General features: G+C 38.1%; 1 protein-coding gene across 4 annotated transcripts in view; it reads right to left on the bottom strand.

The window, feature by feature from the left end:
• DISP1 (dispatched RND transporter family member 1) overlaps positions 1-26,837 on the bottom strand; it is an 89,767-nt gene that overhangs the window by 47,715 nt on the left and 15,215 nt on the right. The gene's annotated exons all lie outside the window — the stretch shown is intronic.

The raw sequence follows: 26,837 nt of genomic DNA, 5'->3' as shown, positions 1-26,837 counted from the left end.
TTATTTGACTGATGTCTGTTTTACCTGCTCCTCTAAGTCAACCACCTTGAAAGAAGTCTAACCTATGAAACACCTATGCAACATTCCCCTACATTATTTCTTTAAAACACTATTTCTCTTCATTTTATATTATGCCTATGGATATTGAGGTGTACCTCATAAAAAAGCTGATTTGGCATTTTCTGCAGTGCTTCCCTGGAGCCACATGGTTCTGAGCTGTATTCTTGTCAGTACAAAACTGCAACTGTACACCTTCCTGATCAATTCTCATATCAAAAAGTCATTTGGAAAAGCACAGGGTATACAGAAATTGCATTACAGTTCTATTACAAACCCAGATATGTTATATCTCTCAATAAGGTCCATTTAACAAACCAAACTTTTATACTGAATATGTCCAGTATTGACCAAATGCCTAAGATGATGTACTTGAAGGATTTTCAAACCTGATGGTACCTCTTGAGATTTACATTCAGTAAGTAAAGTTGGACGGTTATTTAAAGACAGAGTTCAAGATCAGACTTCAATTAGATTACTTCTACTACAGTCTCTGTGATGAATGTAGCCAATTCAGTTAGACAATATTGCTTTCAATATTGCTTTTTCAGTTATTATAGGCTACTCATTTTACATATACTATACATGCTCTGCGCCTAGGAGATTTGTCGGTTACAGGAATTGCAGTATCAGATTAACTCTCTAGGCATAAGAATTAAGGAATGTAAAGAGGATCAGGTGCTGAAGCGTATTCAGGAAGAGAGTTTCTTTCTGTCCCCAGGAACTGGGGATCACGAAGCGCTGCAAGACGCTGAAGCAGCAGGACTGATGCAAGTCTCTTGCACGGGAAACGAGGGTATGGAAATTGAGAGAACACTAGTACCTTTTGGGTCATTACACAAAGCCATGGAGATATATACTTTTATACATAGATATATATCCTGGCAAAGAAGAGTGGCTGGGTGTATGCCAGCGGCACCACAGCTGTACAAAGTCAGCACCAGAAAGCCACGGCCGTATGGACGGGAGACGGCACACGGCAGCTGCTGAAGGCTCCCAGCAGCAGCTGCACAGCCTTTCTGGGCGTAGGAGAAAACTTTGGCCCCTTGGCAGCTCCCTCCCCTTTCCACTCACTTAATTGGGCTGTGTACCTGTTCCAGGGCACGGGCACTGCTAGTTTTAATAAAGCTAAGAAATTCGTTTACTACCAGGCAATTGAACATTTATAGAAGAGTTCAGATATTAAAACCTGAATATTCTTTCTACAATTTTAAATCTTATTTAACAGAACAGCCTTGTTTAGTCTACCCTATTTAATAGTCAGCCAGATACTATTTTAATATGAGCAATGCATGCCTAAGATACTGACCTTCCCAGAAAGTACTCACAGCCCAATGAGCTATTGAAAGCAGAAAAGCAGCCACAGAAATATTGCTCTATTTGTCAGAAGATATTAATCTTTGCATATACCCTTTCCAAAACAACTTATGTATAAATCTACCAGCAAAAAGAAACCAACCAACTTTCCCGAGGAGTTTGCTTTAGAGACAAATATTAAAAAAAAAAAATCAAAAAAAAAAATCTAACCTTGGGGAAAGAATCCCAATTAATTTTGGACGACTTGTTCTTCATGCTTGCATGACATATCCACTACATTTTTTTTTCCCCCTACAGTGAACAAAATCATATACATGGATCTGGTCACAGGACTTGAAGCCAAACGCATACAACTGCTAGGCATTAGAAAAGGCTGTAATATCCACCAGCGTTCTTCCCGCCCTTCCAGTACAACCGCATGCGAGATGTCGGGCAGGACCAGCACTATTAGTGGATGGTGACTGGAAGGAGGTGACCCCAAGCTCCTTGGTTACCAACACATTATAACCCATGGGTAAGAGCAATCTGCGTATTCCAGGGGGAAGGGGAGAAGGGAGAGATGGGAACCGGAATGCTCGGTCTAAGGTCAGGAGACAAAGAATTTCACAGCTAGGTGTTAATTTTAAGAGGCAAGTGCCTATCGCACAAACATGTGCTAAGACACTCACCCACATGCTTCCTCCTCATAGATCAGTTTTAATCTCAATAAATTTTCTAAATTCAGCTCACTGCATATCTGTACAAATACATTTGCTAGCGTAAGAATGGCTATCATAACAGGCAAGAACAGCCAGAAGTAGGAAGATGAGTTTCTTTCAGCAACACTAACGATTTAGGTCCACTTAGAAGTCTGTATGCACACAACGTGTATATTGTAGTATACACTGTAAAAGAAATAGCTTTAGAGTTGATACTTAGCACTAAACTTGTGAAAATATTGCTTGAGAAAGAGTGTGTAGGACAGACCATAACTAAGAAGTAGAGCTGCAAACTGAAGGGATAAGCAGAAGCAAGATGCTTAATTTCTGGTTGTAAGTTTACAGAAAACAAGTTATTGCTGAACTAGTTTCAAATTCTCACCAAATAACAAAGCAGAAACAAAGGGCTGTGTTTGAAGTGCTTAGAAACTGAAATTCCAAGTCCCCTACATACAGGAATTTCTTTCATTAGGACAAGATGGAGAAGAACTCAGTGATTAGCATTCTAATTCAATGCTAAAACATAGTCGGGTGCAACCGGTAAAGCCACTGAAGGGGTTTTCCCAGGTTTCTTGCTTTCTTATTGAATGACTGCGCTTTTCCTTTCAGAGCTAAACAACTTGGTTCAACAACATCATTATCTTCTGTGACTTTCTTCCCAAGCGCTGTGTTACTGCTCTGTTTGTGCGGCTACTGGACACACTGAGCAGGAGCATCCAAGGTCTTCAGATCACCAGTCAGAGGAGGATTGAAATGGTCAGGCTTCTGCACAGAACATATCTAAAAGTCACCAGCCACCATGAGTTAGTTTGCAATGCCACAGGCAAACACTTAAGTGACAACAAACAAAGCGGTATTCCATTAAAACAGCACTGGTGAAACACAGGTGGCTGCCTTCAGATGGACATAATTCAAGAAAAATTGTGCTAGAGTATTACTGAATTCTGCATAGCACTTCGCAAAAAAGCCTCATGACTTCAAAAATAAAAGAACAGCCAGGTCCTGTTAAGTTTACTACACTCACTCCCCTCACATTTAAAGATGGAAAGAAATACTTCCCTCAGGGAAGGGGGGCCCAGCTCATAATTTCTGGATTAAACCCATTACTATTAGCTGCAGAATGAAATTATTAGTGACAGGTTCACTGAATTACCTCTTTACAGAGGTCAGCAGAGCTTCCTAGAAACCTAAAACTGCCATTGTAAATTTAGCTAGTAACAAGTGAGTTTTCTAAACCATCAAAATTAGAGGTAAACATAATAAAGAAGCTGTTTTAACACCCTAATTTAGTCATGCACTGAAGTACAATATATTTGCATTTTCTCCACTTCAAAGTCAAACTGAGAAATACACGAGCACTGGCAGGTATCGCTATTACATCAACATTTTATATCCACAGATGTGGACATACAATTTCTATTGATTTTCGGTATGCTCATTTCTCTTTAACACAAACCAAGAATAATTCCTCTGGCAAGCACACAAACCATATCTTGATGAGTACATTTAAAATAAGATTAAACACAAACTTAAAATAGGATTAAATTGAGGCTTTCACCATGCAAAATTCGGTTATGAAATGAATCAATTTTGCAAACGTCAAGAAAAAAAGAAACTGCATGTAAAAAAAAAACAAACTTACTTTTATTCTGTGTTTATTACTGCCATTTTAAAGCTTTGCCCAATTATTTACAAAGGACCTTAGACAGAAATCATTCAATCCACCACTTTATAGGCTATGCTTAGTCCTGTTTAAGCTTCCAAGACTGCTAGTAAACTGTGTACTGTTTCATGTAAAATACACACACAGTCCTTGAAATACAGCCTGTGTTTCCCCCCCTCCCAGGTAAGTGACCTCATCTCTGGATAACAAAGTCCTGTTTCTCTTGCTTGTGCCCTCCCTCACCCTGGTGCTGTAAATTTTGCGCTCCTAGTTGTACAAAGGATGCCCTTGATCCAAACCCAGTAAACAGCTGAGTAGCTAAGAGTCCTCTACGTGGTGAGAAACCTGAGCTTGAAACCATTCAGATGGATTTCAGCATGAAAAGCTAAGTCTTCCTTTTCTTGGAGATGTCAGAGTTGCCCGGCAATTCTATCAAAGCACTGCAAGGCATTTGCAGAGAAGACCCTTGATTGCCATTGCAGTGGAACCTGGACACTGGGGCACTGGTAAGAACAGCACTGGGCAGACTGGGCAGAGCCTCTGCTTGCTAACACACCAGTACGACCTGCTGCTTGGACTGCAAGGGGACTGGAGCGTTACACTTGGCAACCCTTACTTTCAAATGGTAAAATAAACGCCTTTAATTCTGCTGGCTCATAAGGAACTGACTGGTAAAATGGCGCTACAGGTGAATTACTGGGGAAGGAATGGAACACCCTGCACAATGGTCATGGTAAATCTTACAGTAAAGTGTCACCTGTCACAAATGAGCCACATTCACCAATATTGAACAAGAACCTATTAAATTTCTTATACTCCCACAAGCCTTCAACAGATTTAAAACATGCTTTGTTGTGATTTATTTTACCAGTAGAAAGCTACTGTGCAAAGATACGTGAATCCCACTGACCCTGGTCACCGGTTCCCTAGAACTATGACCAAAATTCAACAGTTGTGATTAGACCTGAAGCAGACTGGTATTAATTTACAATTAAGATACTAAACTACCACAGAGTGCAGATTTCATCATCTAAATTCAGTTTACTATGAATTCAGTTCCTTTTGGAATTTCTTTTTTCTACTTAATATTTTAATGGGGTTTTTTAACAACTAATACATCTCATGCAATAACAAGAGATACCCAGTGACAGACAATGATGCAAAAGGCTGTAAAAAGTGCTTGATTAATTAACTGTGAGATTCAATATCACCTTTTTGTGCAGGGCACACGAACATGGCAGGCAAACAACCTCTTCTCTGCTGTACCAGTTTCCGTATCATTGTGGTACAGAGTAAGACCAAGCTGTTAATCTACCTCCTGGCACTGGGTTTAGGTTGCACCTAGGTTGAACAAATGACCTTATTAAAGTAAGAATTTATTCAAATTGTTCCACTTTGCAGAATTTGCAAAGTACTCTCAGTAAGATTAAGCCAAGAGGGGACAGGAACACAAATGAAACTTCAAGATAACAAATATTCATAAAAGTAGCTAACCAAAATACTGAGAAAGAAAACTCAGGCATTGAAGTCCTGGAGTAGTCTAAATTACTCTATGTTCCGCTATTACTAATATATTTCACTATAGTTCCACAGGTTTGTAGGTCTAGCTCTGATTGCAGCTACTGGCAACTAAATCTGAAGCAGAACTACTCGCCTTCAAGACACCAGGTGATCTGAAATTCAACCAACTCTGTCAGGGGCTGCACTCAATTATCTACCATCTGCAAACCATAAAAATCAAAATTATACGAAAGGTAATGAAAAAATGCTATTAAAAAGTGATGGTGATGGTGAAGTCTGACAACTTTCCAACAGAACTAACTGGAAACTTATCTTTTCTGATGGCCCCCACAACTCAGAGCAAGCTGGGTGAGAGCTAAGAGCCCTGAGGCCTTAGATAAGGCTGCCCAGCAGGGTCTCCTACCTATGCCCTGGAGAGAAATTATTTCCTTCTATAAAGAAATGCAGAAATTTTTGCTTCAACTTTTAAATCAAATTAAAAAAAAAAAATCAAATTTCAAAACAATGGAATCCTTTGCAAAAGTACAGTTCCCTTCCTCCAGCCAGCTCTGTAAGGCCTCTTTCTGAAAAACGAAGCACTGTTCAAAATTAAATTAAGGGATTATTTGGAGTTGTCTTGGATAAGCTGATACTTGGCTTGTGTTTAAGTTACTGTAATGGTCTTTACATAGGCTCATAAGTCACACAGCAAATTCTGGCAGAAACAGACTTCAGCCTTTAAAACATACATCTTCAGGTATTTGAACACAATGCCAAAAATCTCCTGAAGATAAGTGAAACACACCAGGAAAACTGGTTTTAATATCCGAAGAGTTACTCAACCTGAACTGAATTTATGAAGATAAAGAATACATTTTTCTTACTATTCTGAGGACAGACGAATCTTTCTGCTCAATATCTAACAGCTGTTGTAAACAACAGATGCTGGAAATTCTTTAAGAGATTCTATTTAAAATAATCTTTTATAGGGCAAAATACTTCACAACCTAAATACCAGAGTTCCTATAATGAAATCAATTTCTATGCCATGGTCTTAATTTCAGTCTACTTCATATATTCATCCAGCCTCTAAGCCTCACATTCAAGAAGTTCTCATGCCAGCAGCAGTCTTCCATAAAAAGCCTTGTTCACTTAACGGTGCCATTCTTTGCTCAGTGAAATATTAGTTCCTGCAACCTGCCTGAAAGTAACTGAAAAACAACATACTCTCGTCTGGCAGAAAGAAAAACACACCACTCACTAAACAAGAACTTAAATGGCTACCTTTTCAAAACTGAGACTTCTTATTTGTGAAACTGTGTAGTTTATTCTACATAGAACATTTCTGCTTATTACTTAATCCAAAAATGAAAACCGTAACTTTTCACCAATTTACTGAAAAGCCTTTCTTTTTTTCCCACCCACAGTTTAAGCCAAATGTGTCTCAGCACTGGATTCCAAACTTTAATTTCCTTCTACTTTTGCTATTGTTATGCCAGCACTTCTAAATATTTACCATTCCCAGATTCCTAAAATGGAAGGAGCCGGGGTTCTTTTGTAGTGCAGATGATTTGCACAGACCCCAAGTAGCAGAGAAATTCTCACGCTTTCATGGGAGGGAACTGGATTTAGGGGACACTTTGTTCATGACAGAGTAAAGTAATCTTTAATAAATTTAAATTGAAGGGTCTTTCTAACACAGAGGGATTATGTATACCTTCTTCATATACAATGATAAACATTAACGGTATTAATAAACATTCCTTAGAGAACTGCAGGTTTACATTTTTCATAAAGTGTAGAAGTGATTAAATTGCATCTATATCTGGAAACATTCAGCACTAAGCTGCTGAAAAGTCATTTTACTGTATACGCCACTTCAATTTATCTTCCTAAAAAATAAACTGTCATTACAGATAAGGATTTGGTAAGAGTTTAATTGAAAAACCTAAGGAAAAAACAGCAAAATGTAAGCATTAAACAACACGAAAAAGGAAAATAAGCTCCAATTTTACGGCTAGTGAAACTTTTGGGGGGACAGCTTCATCACTGCTACCAAAGGGGATGTCAGCTTGCTCTTTACTGGCATTGTATGCATTCAGCAAAGGGATCTACGAGAGAAAAACCCCATATCCGATTTATTTATTAAATCAAACCCATAGTCTAATGAGTTAAGCTACAGTCAATCTCGAGGAGATATTAAACATAGAAGATACTGTAATCTGAGACAAAAGCAGTTTTCTTTTCCTTTTTGTAAGTAAACACTGAGTTAAATTCTCCTACTTAACATAAACCTGTTGCTAAGGAATTTATTCCTCCTGTCGTGACAGGACAGAAAGCCAATTAAAACCTGCCAAAGCCATTGATCTTGCCATTTTAGCTGAAGCTGTGAATAAAAGTATCAACATATTATAGTATTCTTTATTTTAAAGTTGTCAATTTATGCTCTCTAACTAGACAGAAATCCTTCCAGAAAATCCTTTTAAGCACTGAGCCTCTTTTGTTATCAAAGCAAACATTTCTTTGTGTGTATATTCCATCTGCTAAAGTTGGATTTCTCCCCCTTATGGCTGTGAAAACTTGGGGAATAAGAATCTAAATGAGATCATCATCCCCATGTATCCCAGCATTCCTAAAGAATCTGTAGGAGTGTATGTGGTAACTGACAGAGGAATAAATGAAATTTAAAATAAAACTAGTTTTCTGCATCGTGTGGAGCTATAGTTCCTCAATATCCAACTTAGAGCACTACATAGGTAAATCAGAAAAAAAGAAAGCAAAGGCTGCCAAAAATCTGCTTTTTAGTCTAAGGCAGCAAAATTATTAAAAAAAGTCATAATTTCTATAAAACTAGGAGAACAAACACTTCTAAGGTACGGTTATTACAACCAAACCTATTTTACAGAGCTCTGCCTATCAATAACCATCTCTCCTCATGCTCCAGCTACAGCACCATTTCTCCTCCTTTTATACGGACCTTTGCTTCTATTTTTGTATTTATGTCCTCTGCCCCTGAATCTTCCTAATGACAAAGTCTCCTGAATCAGCAGAACCAGAAACTCAGATCAATTTATAGAAGCAGCAGTCTAGATAGGAAAGGAGAAATTTCTGCATCTGTCCCGCAGGCAACTTTACTGTGTAGAATACCCATCTGCATAAACACTATCATTGCAAGAAGTACAGATGTGCAGGACAATTTTAACATATAACCAAGAAGTTTCTGTGGGCACATAGATTCTATAGGCTGCATTAACCAGTTCCACTTTTTCATCACTGCAGTTGTACCTTCCACAGCACTGAAGCGTCAGGTCACATAAAGCTCATTGACAAGGCATGTCTTGAGACTTCCAATTTAGGCTAAGATTATTTCAAAGCTATTTATCCTCCTAAGGGAATAAGTTGGAAGACAAGATTAGTGAGAAACCATAATATTCAAAGTCATAATTAAAACGATTTTGTTTTTACAGACTGACAATCTTTCAGGAAACACTTTCTAAATGCCTCTTACTCAGCTGGTGAATTCCAAGCTATTTATCACCAAAGGTCGTATCTTTATAAAAGAAAATACTGAAAAAAAAAACAGTGCTAGAATGTCAAACCCTTGAAAACAGAACTTTAAAAATAACAGCGGATACTGACAAATTGGAGGCACTTTTTTCTTGAAGGTTTTTTTTTTTAATTCTTATAAAAGCTGCTTTAGAAGTCATACAAAAAAAAAAAAAAAATAAAGAAGAATTCTTTACCTCTACCATTTAAAACTCTTGGTTGAACAATTAGAAGCCTGCCCTATATGCTTACTGAAGGGATAAAGGCACATTATCCAAACTCATCTGCAATGGGATCTGTGGTCAGTTGAGAGCACCAGAATTCAAAATGACTGACAATCATGAAACACTTTAGATCTCTCTAACTACCTAAATGCTACAAGTATCACAAATCTGTTTTACAAAGCAGGTAAGCCAAGGTGTGTTACACATGACTAACTATATTTTGGAAATACTTCCCACATACTTTAACATGTTTCTTAGAGTATTTAAGAATCTATTTTATAAGATTGGCCTTGTATTCTTTTAACCAGGAAAAAAAACGAGAAGAGGAAAGAACAAGCCTAAATGCCATCAATGGCCATACTACCTACAATAGAGTAGTATGTTTCCTATGACCTAGTCCTGAGACGTAAATACAACACATTGGTTGACTTATATCTTTGCCCAAAATCAGAAATGAAGACATTGTCATCTTTTAGCCTCTGAAGAACAATAACACATAAAGAAACAAAACTACTAGGGGAAAGAAAACAAACACACACACACAAACTCCCAGTTTATTCAGTTCATAAGCAAGCTATAAAAGGTAGCTTTTCTTATCAGAACAGTCTGGAGAAAAATATGCTTCCTAATACCATTACTGGATTTTGTGATTTTTCTAAGCTGATAATGAAAATAATACTAACCAGCTACAATGAATATTATAAATTTTCAGGCTTATAAGGTGACTTTGGTATTATTAGCCTTAACAGATACCAAACAGTGGAAAAGATTGCCCAAGATAAATTTAATCACAATACATTATCTACTTGTTTGATGCATCAAGTAACACAGCTGCTGGCTTCAAAACTAGTAATTATCAGAAAATTTTTAAAAGCTGAAAAAAATCTGAACTTTTCATAATCTTTTAACTGCAGTAACTAAAGGTTAAATATTACTGAAGACTGCACCAAACTTTGAAAAACTCTTTGTCGTATCAAATTATGTGCTTTCATATTTCTTTAGTTTAAAAAGGTAAACTTCAAATGTGACTTAAAAGCTGAGACACAATGCAGCTAGCTAAACTGGAAAACTAGAGTAGTGTCAAAGGTATGTGGGTATACGTCAAAGAAATACATTGGTAACACTGAACAGCACGGTAAGCATGCCTACCTTACACTAGAAAAGCAATTTTAAAGAGCAGCAGTTTTAAAGAATAGCCAAGGTTAATTGCACAGTAAGGAATAGTCTTAAAATGGGAAATGTTTATATATATAGCTAACAGTTCTGTATGCGTTATAAGTAACATCCAGACAACAGGCCACAGACCCTTTCAAAACAGTTAATGTCCGATATTCTCAGGAATCTTGCTCTCTTCAATGCAAAACGTATGCTGTCAACTCTTGAGAGTGGAGGCAAAAAATGGAGCAGGAGCAAAAAAGGCATCTGGAAAGAGGCAGCCCAGTTCTAGGCAGGATGATGCCACTGCTTTTCTCCTTGTGCAGCACCTTTCAATCTTAAATAGTTCTTTGTGTTACTCTTCAATACAGGGTTTTAATGATACTGAATATTAATTCTCAAAGGAAAACTGAAAAAAACCTTCAAGCTAGATAAAAAAGAGAACACGTTCACAAGAAAACATATTTATCACACTTTTCTTCTATCCATCACCACAAAACATGGCACTCTATGCTCAGATTTCTTACCATCTAAATTTTAATTGATGCTTTAATTGTCACTAACAGCTAGAAAAGATGGCACTTTCTGATCCTGGATTAGTTATCTTGAACACGAATGAGCTGAAAACTAACTGCAGCCTTCTCAATACAGAAGAATCAAAATCGTGAACTTTCCAGACTGCACAAAGCAACCCTTTCCTTCCTTACCCAGCCAGGGTGACTCATGAGAAACAGCTGACTGCACACAGAACGAAGTCTCCACTGGAAACCAGGCTCACGTGTTACATTTGATGTACTTCAGGCAAGTGAGAAAATTCATTATAACATTCCAAACAGGTTTCCAGGAACAGCAGCACACCGAATTAGGGGCTAAAAGAAGAGGAGTTGTCAGTCGTAACTGCATCAGAAAGAAAAACAGCAACACATTTCCTGGGGTTTTTTAAATTATACTTCAAGAGCTATTGTTGCTAATAGCTGCTCCAAGCTGTAAAAACTGCAACCTCAGAGGGCAAAAGTCAAAGAAACCCTACTGATTTTCCCCAGATTACTCACAGAATTAATAAGATCATTTGGGAGCCAGCCTTGAGGTTATCAGAAATCTCTCGCCATATGCCCACAGTACACTTTTGCAGCATTTCTGTTTACAACTCTTTAATGAACTGCAGCACTGAAACGGAAATCTTCTTGCCTGCTAGTAGGTCTCGCTGGAACGCATTTTGGGTATCCACATATTTTGCATTTCCAATAGCAAAGTTAGGAATAAGTGAAGCAGATAAGTCTTCAGCAGTTTTTCAGTACACATTCCTAAAACATCTTTATAAAATCGTATTCACCTCTGAAGAAATAAATATTAAAACTTATTTATGTTTATTATTGCTGATAATATAAATTATCTTAATTATGCATGATATAATCAAACATAACATTGCCTTAAAGTGCCACAGAAAGTGTTCCTTTTTAAACCATCTTTTAAAGCAATAGTCTCAGGCAGGTAGAAGCAATCCAAACAATAAGAGTTCCATAGTTAAATTGAACACTGCTGTTTCGACACATGAAAAAATCCCAAATATCAGCAGAACTGAATGGAGGTTATGCTGCAAACATTCTTGTCAAGGAAGGAATCACAGGATTTTAGCTACAGACGTGTCTTCACTACACAATGTTTAGGCACTTAGAGCAGAGGTGTCCTACTCATTTTCACCAGAGGCCACATCAGCCTCGCAGTTGCCTTCCAAGGGCCAAAGGTAATTTTAGGACTGTATACATGTAGGAGTAGTTACATTACACTTAAAGGGTTTTAGCGCAACCACGGCCATTATTTGTGTACAAGTATCTCACGCTTCGAGCACCTGGTTCAATGAAGTTCCCCATGTTACTACCTATGCAGAACAGAACAGACATCAAGTTGGCTATCACCTTACATCAAAAACCTGGCTTGCCAGCCAGAAGCTCAGATAGCCGCTGTGAATTTGCGATGGGAGGTCAGCCGAGACAAACGAGAACTAGTATGCCAGCCGCAGGAGAACCAGGTAGAGATCAGACAAATAAAAACAAGAATACACATGACAAAGCAGGACTTCAACCTGCCCTTAATATGAAGGGCTCAGCCAAACACCCAGCATTGCTGGAAGCACGTGCATTTGAAAGTGTTATGCATATGAAAGTAAATCTGTTCTTCTGGCCTTTTGGACAAATATTTTGAGAAGAAAAACTAAAGGACTTGAAGAGGGCAAATCAGCCTAAGAACCAGAGTAACATTACAGGAGAGCAGAGAGACTGAATATCATCATCAGGTTGGAACCCAAAGATATGGGCTGTGAATAATACCGATTAAAAAAAACCCCAAAACTTCCTTAAAAGGAAAAGCCAAAAAGAGGCAAAAATCCCCAAAGCAGCCTGTCACAGATAAGAAGTTGACTTAGCTTTGTTATCAATCTGAGAGAAATCACAATATTTGTGGAAGGATTTTGCGAGTTCAATCAGTACAATCAGTGGAGACCTAAGATTATCAGGCACTCACTGTCACAGCTCGGAAGAATATTTTGCAATATTTGACTTCCTACATCCCAAGTAATCCAAAATGGATTCCAAGCAAGCAGAAACATTAAGGGTCTTTAACCAATTTTATCTGTTTTACTTGAAAAGTTACAGGCAGAACAAATCCTGCACATCAAGAGACAGGCAGCACAGAGGTACACACAAATACACATATACTTAGTTTCCAAAATGGAAAGTTATGTCTGAATACGGAGCAACGTTGTGTGCCTCAATTATTGTACATGGGAGTTCACTGTCATGAGAAGGGTTAACATGGCAAACTTACTGACCATTGCAACATGCAAACCTGTGTATGCTTTTTGTACATTAGAAACAGCCTTAAAGCAGTGAAACATTCTAAGTCATAAACCTTATTGTGTGACACACGGTTTCAAGAAATCCCATGGCGCTGCTGTAGTCTGCTGTCTAGGCACTGCTGATTCACCATCCTCATGCATGTGTTGCAAAGACTGCTGGAACACGCAACATTCTGCATCCAAGTTCAGCATCTTGTTTGTGTTAGCATGAACTCTTGCCCATTCTTGACTGATTATGCTTTTTGCACAGGAAAAGCTTAAGATGAGTTTTAGAAATTCCTTTGTCAGGGCAGATCAGATTCTCCCTCTCCTTCCCCTCATAAAACATATGACGGGGGGCAGGGAGGAAAGAGAAGAGAAACAAAGCTTTTAATAAACTCTCAGAACAGAGAAACATTAATGCATAAGCCAAACTACCACTTATCTCCACATTTTGTCCTAAAATCTCTAAGAACAACGGGCAACTATACTGCTAGCCCACCCAGCTAGGAGAGCTGCACATCCAGCCTTGGGATCAACTCATTGATTTCAGTCCAGCTCTTGGCTACATTCTTTTATTTGTAACACATTCTCTTTGTCATCAGTAACACGAACTGAATTTGCCATCTGAACAGGCTGGCAACAGCAGTTTGCCTGCCTGGAGAACTTTGCTGCCTTCAGGTACCTTCAACTTTTGACAGCTGTTTGGGACAGACGTCCACATACCCAGATACTCCTTTATGAGCTGGAGTAGCAAAGTGTCAGCTGGAACTGGTTGGTGACACGGATGGTAGCAGGGATGAAGCAGACAAGTATTTGGCTGTAAGTCACATAGGTTATGAAAGAAAACCGCTGTCTTGGAGAAGTCACAAAGCAATAAGATGCAAGGATAATTTCTGTTACCTGGAAATGACAGTCACATCAATTTCCCCACGTTAATATTGAAAACCAGATGAAAAGGTCTTAAGACTATGAAAGCAGGAGCTACTGAGACTGGCACCCCAGAAGCATAAGGTTGAAATGGACCTTTTCCCTTCTCGAAAGCCTTGTGGCTGGTAGCATCTGGAGGCGTCGATTAGCTTTCTTACAGGTTTTTTGTAGACTTGAATTGTTTTTGAGCAGTGGCTACTTGGGTGCCCAGAAATGACATAACTTTTCTCTGAAATGAGGAGCGTTTAGGGTTGTATTCACTGTCTTCACATACTTTGCTGATTATTCACCCAAACCAGTAGTATCAATGGACTCTTCTGCTATTTTTGAGCCAATTGCAGAGCTACAAGTGTAACTTCATTCTGGTCTTACCCAGGGAGTCCAACACCTGTAAGAGTCCTTAACATTTCCCTGAAAACCCCTCTATCAAACAGATTAACACTACTTGTTTCCTTTGGCATTGCAATAACCCTTTCTTTTAGTTTGTCCAATAAAATTAAAATCTAACTTCTCTATTTCCTGGATAATGATTTCTCGTCAGAACTGTTTAACTTTGGACTTTTTACATAACGAGATTAGTAGGAATGATCACATACCCACATACCCAAGTGTAACTGGTATGGATTTATTATTTGATCTACAATATCTTCAAGCAAAAATTTTCAAGTCTTACAAAAAGCAAAGTGAAAGAGGACAGCATCTACCCTCTATATTTAAATTTAGACATTACCAACAAAACAGAGCAATTATCAGCAAGTAGCCATTTAAATATTTCTTATTCTGAGTATTAAAAATAAGGAATATTTTAAATGGCTTTTTAACCTGAAAACAAGGATTGAGAACTTATAAGATACCAAAACACTAAACATACTGCATGCAGAGTGGTTCACAAAGTAACTGTACAGCTTTGAGACTAGGAGTAAGAAAAGAAGTTCCCTAACATGGTCATTCATAGCCAACTTCAGGTAGTATCCACCAAAAAAAAAAAGTTATCAGACAACTTTTTCACTGCTCATGTAAACTGAATAAATGGCTTAATTTCAGAACTGATGGTCTCAATAAATCAAGACTTTCTAGGCACACAGGAGCTTGTTTTCATTGCAGTAAACCATCAAGATGATGATTTTTTTTTTTAATAGAAATCTAATTTCTCCACAGTAAAAAGCTTTTACTCAGTAGGAGCCTCAGGAATGATGAGAAGGGAGCAGACTTGCCTTCAAGAACGGCCTGACATTATCTCACCATAATGTGAATACTACCACCAGGTCAGAAGACTCCCAAGTATATCCTATCAAGGCCTCTACTAGGTACTCTGGCTGGGTGCAGACAGCTACAGGAATTCACAGTCCAAGGAACTGTAAGCATCACACTGATCTTGTCTACTGCATTAATATAAAGTACCTTACTCAGTACCCCAAATGTAATCAAATCTGTATAATTTAAATAATCAAAAGGTAAATATTTGTGTGCAAGCTGACAGCAGATTTCTAATACTCTTAAAACCTGATTTATGTCAGGAATATGATCACATGTTTGTACATTCTTTACTTGAGGTGGAAAAATCAATTAGCACAAACTATTTGTGCTCATTTGCCAAGATCACATCTCTGCAAAGGATACTTAGAGAGATCAGAATAGTGTTTCTCATTATCAGTATCAGAATATTATGCCACTTAACAATTTTTAAATTAATTTTCTCTAGGAAATCCAGTTTTTCTTAAAGTTTGGAAAAGAGTTAAAAAGCAGTAGTTGCACCTGGATTGCAAATAAACAGAGTCTGAGCTGATTAGCCTCACGAGAGCAAGAAGGAATCTCAGTATAACTTTCTAAGTGGAGCTCTGCTCGGAATTTCAACAAGGTAATTAAGTATAGACCACTTCAAAGTGGGACATGTCTATACTGATCACTGGAACATACAGTATTGCAGAAGGGGAAGTCAGTACTTCAAACAGCATTTGAATAAAATATGGATTTTTTTAAAAAATCTGTACAGGAAACAGACTGACAGCACATTTGAGCTGGTCTGCTTTCCATTTTTTTCAGTTAACATTATTTATGCCCATACATAAATATTTCTTTGCAAGCAGCAGAACTTAGCTGTTGGCTCCAAATACCTTAACGTAATTAGAATGGTTTTAAGCATTTGTTATGCCATGGTTCCTAATGTCTCTGTGCAGGCTGCAGGATACTGCAAATCTAATTTGTGTTCTCTTTAGCTGATCTTAGGTAGCACCACACCTGAGCCTGTCCTGTTCCAATTCAGGAGTGTGTGTCTAACATCTCTCCTCCAGCTCACGTCATACACAAAACCACTTTTGTTGATATATGATGTGTGCCAACATCTCAGCTTGTTTTTTCTATCTGCTAATTGTCTACTTCCAAGCTTTTGCAGAAAATCAAGAGAAAACACTGCTTTGTGCCACACATACATTGCTTGGATTGCCCTCAACATTGATATTCCTAATAAGTTCATCCTTCATGCTCACTGACTCCCTCAGAATATCCCCACTTCTTAATTCCCCTCCACAAAAGCCGAGCTGTCAATACACTAATTTTATCCAATCTGTCTGGTGCAGAAATGGGATTTATACCATTTGTTCCCTTCAGTCTGCAAGCACAAGAGAAAAGTGTTTAACCACAGTAGCAGAGAAAAGAATTGGCTGCTGGACTTCAAGTTAGCTGTTGCTGCAAACCAGTAACTAACAAAAGCAGTAGGGTAACTGACCACTATTTTGGCAAAAAGGAGTTGCAGCTATTATATAAGTGAACGGAAACTTCTCTTGAAACAATGTCAGCCAGTTGCAAAAAGATTCTAAATGCACTGTTGGAACAGGGAGTACAGGCCGAGATCCCTGGCTCCTCCTCTGGAGACCTAGACAGAAGGTAATATTTCATTTGTAGGATAGAACACACAAAGAAAAATAATGTAACTGTCTTTTACAGCAGAAAGTAGTTTTGATACATGACCAAATAGGTCATGACTTCAACTTACCACAAGATTCAGGGTGTCTTTTTGGTTTTGTTTGTTTGTTTTTAAAATACGAATGCATGCCCTCTTTTTCAGTCATATTTTGTTCACTGAGCTTCAGGAAAAAATATGGGATATTCTGCAGATTTGCAAACTGAGAACACATGCTAGCATTATGCACACCACAATGAAAAGAGCATGTCGCCTGTTCAGCTGAACATCTCCTGCACGTGTGCACAGATGGAAGCAGCTGTTGCCACTAAATATCTCGCCAAGCTGAAATACATTTGAGAAACTCTGCTCCATTCCCCAGACAGGACATGTTCTTACGGACTGCAGCAAAGCTGGATGGGGTAGAAAGTAAATGCAAGTAGTAAGGTGGTTTGTCATGCCACCCCATCCCATAACAATCTGTGAAATATACAGGTTTGAGAAATTTAAAAAAACCTGAACAAACAACAATACAAATACCACCTTCTCCTGTAATTGTTGAGATAAGCAGCAACATTAAGTGTGTACTTTCATTCTACAGCACAGCATGAGCAAAAACTAGACTTCTTGCACTAAAGCATTACAACATGTTATTTGCCCATCAGGTCACTATAAGAGTAGGCTAAAAAAAGTAGTGTCTGCAATGCTGGCTTATACTGAAAAAACAAGGAGGTGGAAGGATGAGGTAATGGAAAGAGGGAAAGCAGTTTATCACTCCACTCGCTCTCCCCTCCTAGAGGACTTTGAGCAGTAACGAACAGCAGAGGACTATATTCCTACTCATGACCTTTCTTTGAGAAAGCGCAGTGCAAAGTCTCAAAAAGTAACAGAAAAGTTGGGGTGGAGGCAGAAATCTGGCATTCCAGCACTCCCACTCCCAGCTTAAAACTCCAAGCCAGACTGATTCCTGTTTCACAGTCTGCTGATTTATTCTACTTTCCAAGAACCAAGAATGCTTAAAAAGAAATAACTTAATCTCTGCTTAATGTCTAGGGTTAATCACATTAAAATTTTGCTTCTGGAATCTTTAATGTCATCAATGGCAGTAATAGACCGTTCAAAGTGAATGTACAATAAGGAAAAGAAAACTAAGAATCTCCTTGCTCCAGAAGATGAGCCAAAAGTCCCTTTTCTTGCGGATTTTAGAGACTGGTTAGTTTGGTTTGCATGTTTTTAGACAGGTGTGCACTTGTCGTAAGTTACATGTAAATGAGTACAGAACTTACACGCTTCTTTCCAACATTTATCAAGTTATGACAGCAATGGTACTGAAGCATACTTATTTATGGATTATAAAGGCACTACTGCTTTCTATTGCTCATTAAGTAATTTCTCTTGTAGAAACTAGCTACAATATTATACACTGCTATATATACACAACTGTAGGTATTTACATTTCTGTGATTCCAACGTATGAATGATTGTGCTGAATAAATCCACAAGATAATGGATTTCTCAACCTTCAAAACTGAAAAAATATCTGATTCTTCAGAGAAAAGTCTATGATTGCCACATGAGGTACATGTCTATGGGGAACATTTCCTCTAGAAGTTGAGCTGTAAGTTCATAACTATGACAGTATTTTTTTTTTAATGTTTGAGCAAAGTTTCACATTTGGAGACCATTAGATATTTTTAAGTTAAGTTTCAGATATGGCAGAAGCCGTATCTCCACAACATCAATTCTGTAACCATACAGGCAAATTTTCTGATTTCCAAACGAACCATACCTCTTATAATCAATCCATCTCATGCTTCCAAAAACCATAAATTTGTAGAAGTGGTTAGTTTTGGTCACTGTGTTCCCTATAATAGGGCTGCTTTGCAAATAAATGATAAAAACTGTCATGGCATGCATGAAGAACACACAGCACATCAACACAGAAGGGTACAGACAGTCTCTCTGGGCAACTGGTTCCAGTATTCAGTCATCCTCACAGTAAGAGAAGGGTTTTTTTTTCTTTTGTTTAAATGGATTTTCTTGTATTTTAATTGGTGTCTGATGCCTCTTGGCCTTTCACTGGACTGGGATGCAAAGAGCAAGAGAGCCCCAAATGAAAGTTGTTACTCAGAAAGAGCCACCAGGCACAATACGCTGTCAGACCAGGGAGCGAAAAGACCTCTAATCTGTAAGTGCTATTGCATTACAGCGAAGGTAACTATTTCTAGCCTGCTCTTCACACACTGTCCCTTTAAAGTTGGTAGCTGGTTGATGTGAACATGCGAAGCAGGAAAGCAAATACATGCAAGTTTTATTCACAAGTTTTACTCCATGTTCTGTACTGGTAAATGCATCTTTAATGCAAATGCTACCCGAGACCTCATCACTGGTGTTCTCAATTGATTCCGTAGGACCTTCTCTCAAGGGAAAGGTCCTGTCAGTGTTGCAGCATCTTCCTCTAAGCCCCTGCTTTTATTCTTCTCTCCCAGCATCAAGAAACTGATTCCCAATCACAGAATTTCCATCTAAACTCCATCCTATCTCTCCCCTAGTAAAACAACATTCTTGTCATTCTGACTACAATACTTTCCCAGAAGGCAATGGGAAAAAAAAAAACAAACAACACACACCTATAACAAAAGACACTGAAGTTACAGAAATTATTTACCTTGCAAAGAAAAGGAGCGAATGATACTAAAAACTACATGAACAATAACTGCACAGAGAAGTTAGCCAGAATGGGGAATGTCTGTCTGTCCTTGTTGTCTCAAAGAGTTAGGAAACCTGACACATTCATGAGACTCACATCTTCTATTCCCACCTTGTATTGTCTCCACCTCAGCTGCCTGCATTTCACCTGTTTGCTTACAGCACCTTCATTTTCTTCCCTTCACCTCACATCCTATGAGCAGGATGCAGCTAGATGAAGCTACTAAGAATTTGGCATGTGGAAATCACAAAGCAGGAGAAAGCCTTATTACAACCAGATGTTGTTGCTCTTACTGGAGCTCCACACTCAGGAGTCTCATTAGAAAGAATATTGCTCCCACTTGCAGCCTCAGAGTGAAGAGAAATACAACAGAAGTAAAGCAAGTTGTCTGCTCATGACAAGAGAACATTCAATAAAAAATTAAATTTGGCACCTGGATATCTTTGCAACCAATCAGCCTTCAGAATTCACTGCCACATGATGCTAAACACGGAACATAGTAAGATTTAATGCACTGCAAATTTTTATGGTTGACAAGACCATTTAGCTGCTCGTACTATTAATGCCAATGGAAAGACTACTGGAAGAAAAATAAAAATCTGATGTTTAAGGTGTTAAGTTTCTCATGTCCCTTGCTTAACCAGTAACAAATAACTTCACCCTCTCTAAGGTGGTAAGATTCCTTACAATAAGACTCCAGCCCCATTCCTGCCCCACCAGCCCTGGTGCCCTTCAGCCCCTGAACCAAGCTGCTTCTATTGGCAAAGACCATGGGAAACCATTCTCCCACAACCCCTCCCCCATGCTAGGCTGTATTTCTCACTGGTTGGCACGCCAAGCTGACCCAAAGGTGGGTCTGCCACAAGCTGGAGCACCTGTAGAGTCACAGCCAGCAACACAGTAAACAGCCAGATTACAAGTCAAGCTCAACACAGCCATTTCTATACTCTTTAAATGCCTCTGTCTGTCAAGGACAGATCTTATTTTCTGTTGCTACTTCTCCCCAGACATCACGTTCACTTCATTCTTCCTAAACTTGCTTTTTCTCCAGCTTGTTAATGGTGTACTCTCTTTCCTCCTGCTTATTCTATTCCTCTATGCTTGCAAGAGCATCCTTCCTCCCATACATACCCAGCACTGGCAGGCGTTGTTCAAATGAGGACTTTACTACTTTCGGTCTCCTCACTACCATTAAAGCTCAGTCCTCTGCCATCTCTATGTCATTGCTACTCAAACTACCAGAATATTAAAAAAAAAAAAAAGTAGTTAATAAATTGGTACAGCAAAGGAATACTGGACATCTCTCCCCTTATTAATAAGCCTTTTCATGGTCTAGACTAGATGGTTTTTTTCATGTTAGTACAAGCACCAAGTTAATATTTAATTCCAGTACCAAAATTATGATGCTACCAAACAGTAGTAAGTCTCAACTAAATATTATAAAAAAATTAAATTCTCAAATTAATATTTTAGAAATAATACTTTTTTAAAAGCCTCTAATGACAATTAGAATGAGGGAAGACATTAATAAAATGAAATGTCGCTGAAGCAGTTTCAAAGCACAGTATCATGCATTTTGAGCATTTTTTGATCACAAAATAAAGTTATCTTCCTTACACTGAATTATGACAAACATGCAGTCTGTCAGTATTCAAATTCTTCTCAAGTGTTGAACACTACTCAGCTAGTACTACCAAAAATCTTCTGCTCAGGAAAGGTATCTCCAGTTTAACCACAGGAGATAGTTATCTGACCACAAGATCATAATAGAGATAAAAATTTTTACTATTACATGTCCTAGCAAAAATAAGTTAAATGAATGTGAATATAGTATTGGATTTCTAATCTGTAGCCAAAGGTACTAAAGTAAAAAGGTATCTGCATCTATTCCATTATCTTCATTTGCAGAACATTAAGGTGTAAGTACACAATGTTTTGAGTACCTGCACACATGTGAGAAACAGGCCATTCCTTTAATTCTGTCCCAGAACTGCAGCTGTTCCTTTATAAGCTTTAGTAAATGGGACAATTCGGCTAAAACATGTCAACAGTGAAACCACAAAAGAAATGTCCCAGAGACAGAGTATGGGAGAAAAGGAAAGGCAGGCTACCCTTCAGACTCTTCCCAGAAGAGCAGCAACTGTGTGTTATTTCACATTTGTAAAAACTTTTAATTCAGGCATTCAAATAAGATTTCCATGACAGGCACTGAACAGAGTTCCCTAAAAAGACAGAGGATCACTTAACTACTTCAGGTAAAATCAAAGTTGTAAATTCTATGTTTCTATTCAAAACCTAGAGTTACAGAATTCTTAGAAAGCCAGTGAAAAAATGTTATATTTTGTACATGAAATACCATAAATTGAAGTAATAGAACAGACATGCAACAATAGTTGGAAAGGATAAAACAATAATAGCCTTAAATTCAACTTGGCTATATACATACTCCATAAGAACATTATTTCTAAAAGGTGAGTATATAAAATCAAGCACAAGTGTACCAATTGCAAAATTGCGATGAAACTCTCAGAAGCTACTCAGACTTTCAGCCACTCTCAGATCACTGCTTCTTGCTTGGATTTCTGCAGGAACACTTTGTTGCCACCAATTGCAACTAAATCACCTCACTAAAGCTACAATGTACAGGTGAACCCACCAAAATACTATCTGTTCAGACAGACAATTCAGTAATTCCATGTGTGTGGGTTTTGTTTGTTTGTTCATAGCTTGTTTCTTTTTGGTTTTGTTTGTTGTGGTGGTGGGGTTTTGTGTGGGTTTTTTTGTTTGGTTGGTTTGGTTTCTTCCCCCCCCAAAGTGCTAGTTTGCCCTAGCTCAAATCACTGCCAATTTCTAACAGCCCAAATGAAGTTATTTGGCCATTTTCTAATTGCTACTCAATCCCAAATCACCTACAGGGTGGGGGGGAAGGAATATAAACACTAAAACCTAAGATTACTCTGGTGAACACCACTATTGGCACTTTGTGTACCCAGGCCAAGCAGGAACTACAAGAATCCACTTTGGACACAGTGGAGCCCTGGATATCCAGTCCCTGGCTTCCTGAGGCTCCCCTGATCACCCACAACATGTCAACAGCTTCAGCAGGTTTTCCATGAGACATTCTTGTGACTACAGCATGATACAGAATAGGAAATCTTCATCTTAAAGCACTTAAACAGTCACCAGCTTCTGCTATGGATTTAAAGCTACAGATTAATGTTTTATTTGTCAAAGACCAACTCCAGATCCTAATTTTTATCAGATTTTATTTACATCCTCTCCCAAGACTAACTCAAATATTTTCCCCAAAAGTATTTTAAAATTCAGATCGTGTAAGTTCTTTCCCTTAAAAGCAGAATCCCATTTTGTGCAAATTTAAGATACTGAAAACCCATCCAAAAAGCCCACTGATTCCTTGGGTAGTTGATTCTTATTAATAGAAGTAATAAAGCTCAAAATTGTATCTCAAATAACTGAAACAGCTCTGGAATAAAGCAGCACCCTGTAGTACAGCATTAATATGTCACTCTCCTTTTAGCATAAAATTTCATTCCACCAGTGCGAATTTCCACTGTTTCTCCCTTCTCAAAGTTTTCCTGTTTCGTAACACTCTGGAAACCCCACAACTTGCTCTGAAACAACTTCGAAAACCTGGCCCATGGCCAACTTGCAACTGATACTACAGTTTAAATACCTTCCCAGCAAAGTTGCACAAACTTCAAAATACTCTGGGATCAGTCATTAAAATGTTTTTGTTTCAGTTACAACACTAATGAAAACCAAATGTCTAAATTTATTTTAGCTGGCTTAATGGTCTAGGGACTTCACTTAAGAGAAAGGTCTGAATCAACCCTCATTTACCCAACTGAATAGATTAGTCAGTACAACATTGTACAGAGGTATGGATAATACTTTAAAAAGATTTCATTATAAGAGTGTTTCAGCCACAGATTTAATTAAGGAGGCCAAATTAATTGCCTCAATTTGATTCTTCTTCTCTAAAGCCTTCAATTACAGTGCAACCAAAACTATGCACTTTTAGATGCGAGTTTACAAGGTCCAATTTGCAAACAGATTTAAGATCCAAAACTAATGCTACGCTACAGGATAAGCTATTGAAAACTGGATGGTTTTACTATCCAAATAAGGGACACAATAACAGAGCCTGCCTGAAGCTTAAGCCTTCTCAAAGCGTCTGCTTGTAAAAGATTTCACTGTGTTATGCAAGCATATCTCTATGTTAATACACATGCCACATTCAGCAAACATAGGAATATTCTGGGTGGGAACTGTAGAGTCCTAAATGAAATGCTTCATACAAAGCTGTCTTTCAGCTAAGAGTCATGACATTCTGCTACTGGTTTAATCTATATGCTCTACAATTAAGACAGTGAATTCTATGCTGGTTTTGTACAGGCTTAGTGATCTATAAAGAACTGGTGTTTCAGTAATATTTTACCCCTAAATTAATTTTAGAACTCTTTGCACATACTTTTCCACAGCAAAGAATATTAAAGTTCTCCTACAACAAAATCAACATAGGGAGACACAAATACCTACATTTTCAGTGACAACATGTTGACCATCATCTGTCTCGAGATATTTCAAGCATGCACCACCTGTTTCCAGCTAGCGTTCAAATGGTTCAACTGCGGGATTAATAACAGCTGCTAAAAAGTCTAAAATATCAGGGAAAAGAAATAAAAGTTTAACAACAGCTATGTAGGACTGAAGCAAGCCAGAGTCTTTTACTAAATGAGTCATTACAATACATACAATACTCTAATAACATATATTTGCATTTCACAGCACTCAAGACCATTACTATAACTCAAAAGTTAACAGTTTGTATGCAAGAATGCCAGAGTCTGTGTGTAACAACTGTTCCTAGGACAAGAGAGCAAACAAGCCATCTGTGCACTTCCAGAGTTGTACATACTTAAGAAATCCCTAGCAGAGACTTCCCAGCACTTATCCCTAACACGTCCATCCATGCTGTTAGCCAGGAACATATAAAACAGAGCAAATCATAGAACAGTTTTGGTTGGAAAAGACCTTTATGACGATCAAGTCCAACCATTAACATAGCCCTGCCAAGTCCACCTCTAAACCATGTCCCTAAGAACCTCATCTACACCTCTTCTAAACACCTCCAGGGATGGTGACTCCACCACTGCCCTGGGCAGCCTGTTCCAATGCCTGACAACCCTTTCTGTGAATAAATTCTTCCTAATATCCAATCTGAACCTTCCATGGTTCAACTTCAGGCCATTTCCTCTCATCCTATCACTTGTTACCTGGGAGAAGAGCCCAACACTCTCCATGTTACAACCTCCTTTCAGGTAGTTGCAGACAGTGATAAGGCTCCTTTTCTCCAGGCTGAACAGCCCCAGTTCCCTCAGCCGCTCCTCATCAGACTTGTGCTCCAGGCTTCCCATCAGCTTCATTGCCCTTAAAAAACCTGCTTGAGAGGCAATACCAAGCACAAATTCCAACTCCATAAAGAAAGGTCGAGATCCAGTCATTTAAAAAAATCAATTGTTTATTCCCTAAGGTATTTAAACACTGCTATATACCAAGAAATTAAAGGTTATAGATCATTGATCACCCAAGAAGTAGGTTTTCTAATATCCAAGTGCAAAGTTTACTTATCAACACTGACCTTCCTGCCATGCTTTCAAAAGTATGTAGAACTCTCCCTGTGTGAAGTCCTGCTTTCTAGCATATCAAGACATTGAAAAGGGTACCTTTTTACACACTTATTTCAGAGATTCACAAAAACATTACATGCTTTACAGTAATTCAATTAATTTCATACATTATATTCAAGAGGTTCCTTTTACAGAAATAAAAGAATTTGAATACTAAATAGCTGGTAAATGTTTTTCTGTTAATCCCAAAAGGAGGAGAAAGGAATAATAAAGGAAAAAGGGATATTTTGGGATACTTTAGACTACTACCTTTATGTTTCAGAAAAGAAAAAAACAACAAAATCTCACAAAACAAAAAGCATCCAAGGCCTCAGGTTTCTGCCTTGATCACAACTTTGAGGCTTACAGATGATGGACATCACATCAAGAGCAGCAGAAGCAAAGGATTCTATCTCTAAAAGCTACCAGACAACATGATTAAGTATTTCAGCTATTGAAATGTGAATTTACAAGTATGGTAAGAATGATCTCTTATTCCTCTTTCCTTTGTATAATAAATGCACACACTTGCTCTTCACCACTTTAAGAAAGAATCAAGATATAATGTTTATCCGTATAACAGAAATAACTATAAGAGAAGAAAGACTGAGCAGTATGAATTCAACCACGCCCTTCAAGAAACAAACTATAAAAATACCATTTCTCAGTATGAATTTTCTCAAAACCTGGCAGCCTTACAGAACAGTCACATACGTAGTCCTGGCCAGAAAAGAGGTCCTCTTCTGAAATTTCAAATAGAACCAAGAATGTCTCCATTTATTAAGTTGAGCATACCTTTCTTAATTTATCTCAGGCATTCAGCACAGAAGATTAATATAGTACACGTGGATCAAACAAGCAATACCCCTAGAGATCAAGAATAACAAACCTCTGCAACAACACAGAGAAAAATTCCCACTACCGAGTATTGTTTGCACAAAGCAGCATAGAAGCACAAATCATGTGCTCTTAGAAGAGTCCTATGTCCCATCTGCACACAAGGGGAATTTTAAGTTTTAAATTTAACCTTTGTTTGGGACAAATTTCTCAAAAGTGAATCAACTAATTGGTAACATACATTCATTCCTCTCTCATATGAAAATAATCGCAACACAAGCAGGTTGTGGAGAAACAATTCTAAAGATGTCTCAAATTCAGAACATTTAGACCAATTTTTATGGCTCATAGAACAAGCTTCAATTTCTCACATGGAAACACGAATCTTTTATGTGAACACACCACAAGAGAAAAGCAGATAAATATTAAGTCTTCCCCAGTGAAGCAGAACCTAACACTTTCCATAGATCGAACATTCTCACTTTAATGCCTCATCTACTCGGTTATCCAGTTTGAAATGTACCTCATATCACATGAGTTGTTCCAGAACAGCGATACAGAGACAAGTATAGCTTAAGAACAAGGTGGCTGCTTAGCTTCCTTCCTACTGACATACACACAGGAGCAGTCACCCCTTTTAGAAAAAGAGAACATCATTCCGAGTTAGTATCTCTTATTTTTCCCCCTGACATTGCATCTGAGGCATTAAGGGTTAAACTGAAAACCTTTAATAGAGGTTGCTCTGTGAATATTTAGGATCTTGAGGGCTGGTAGCGTC

Source organism: Columba livia, chromosome 3 (assembly GCF_036013475.1).
Source record: "Columba livia isolate bColLiv1 breed racing homer chromosome 3, bColLiv1.pat.W.v2, whole genome shotgun sequence".
Taxonomy (NCBI): Eukaryota; Metazoa; Chordata; class Aves; order Columbiformes; family Columbidae; genus Columba; species Columba livia.
This window is presented reverse-complemented; position numbering and strand designations above follow the sequence as displayed.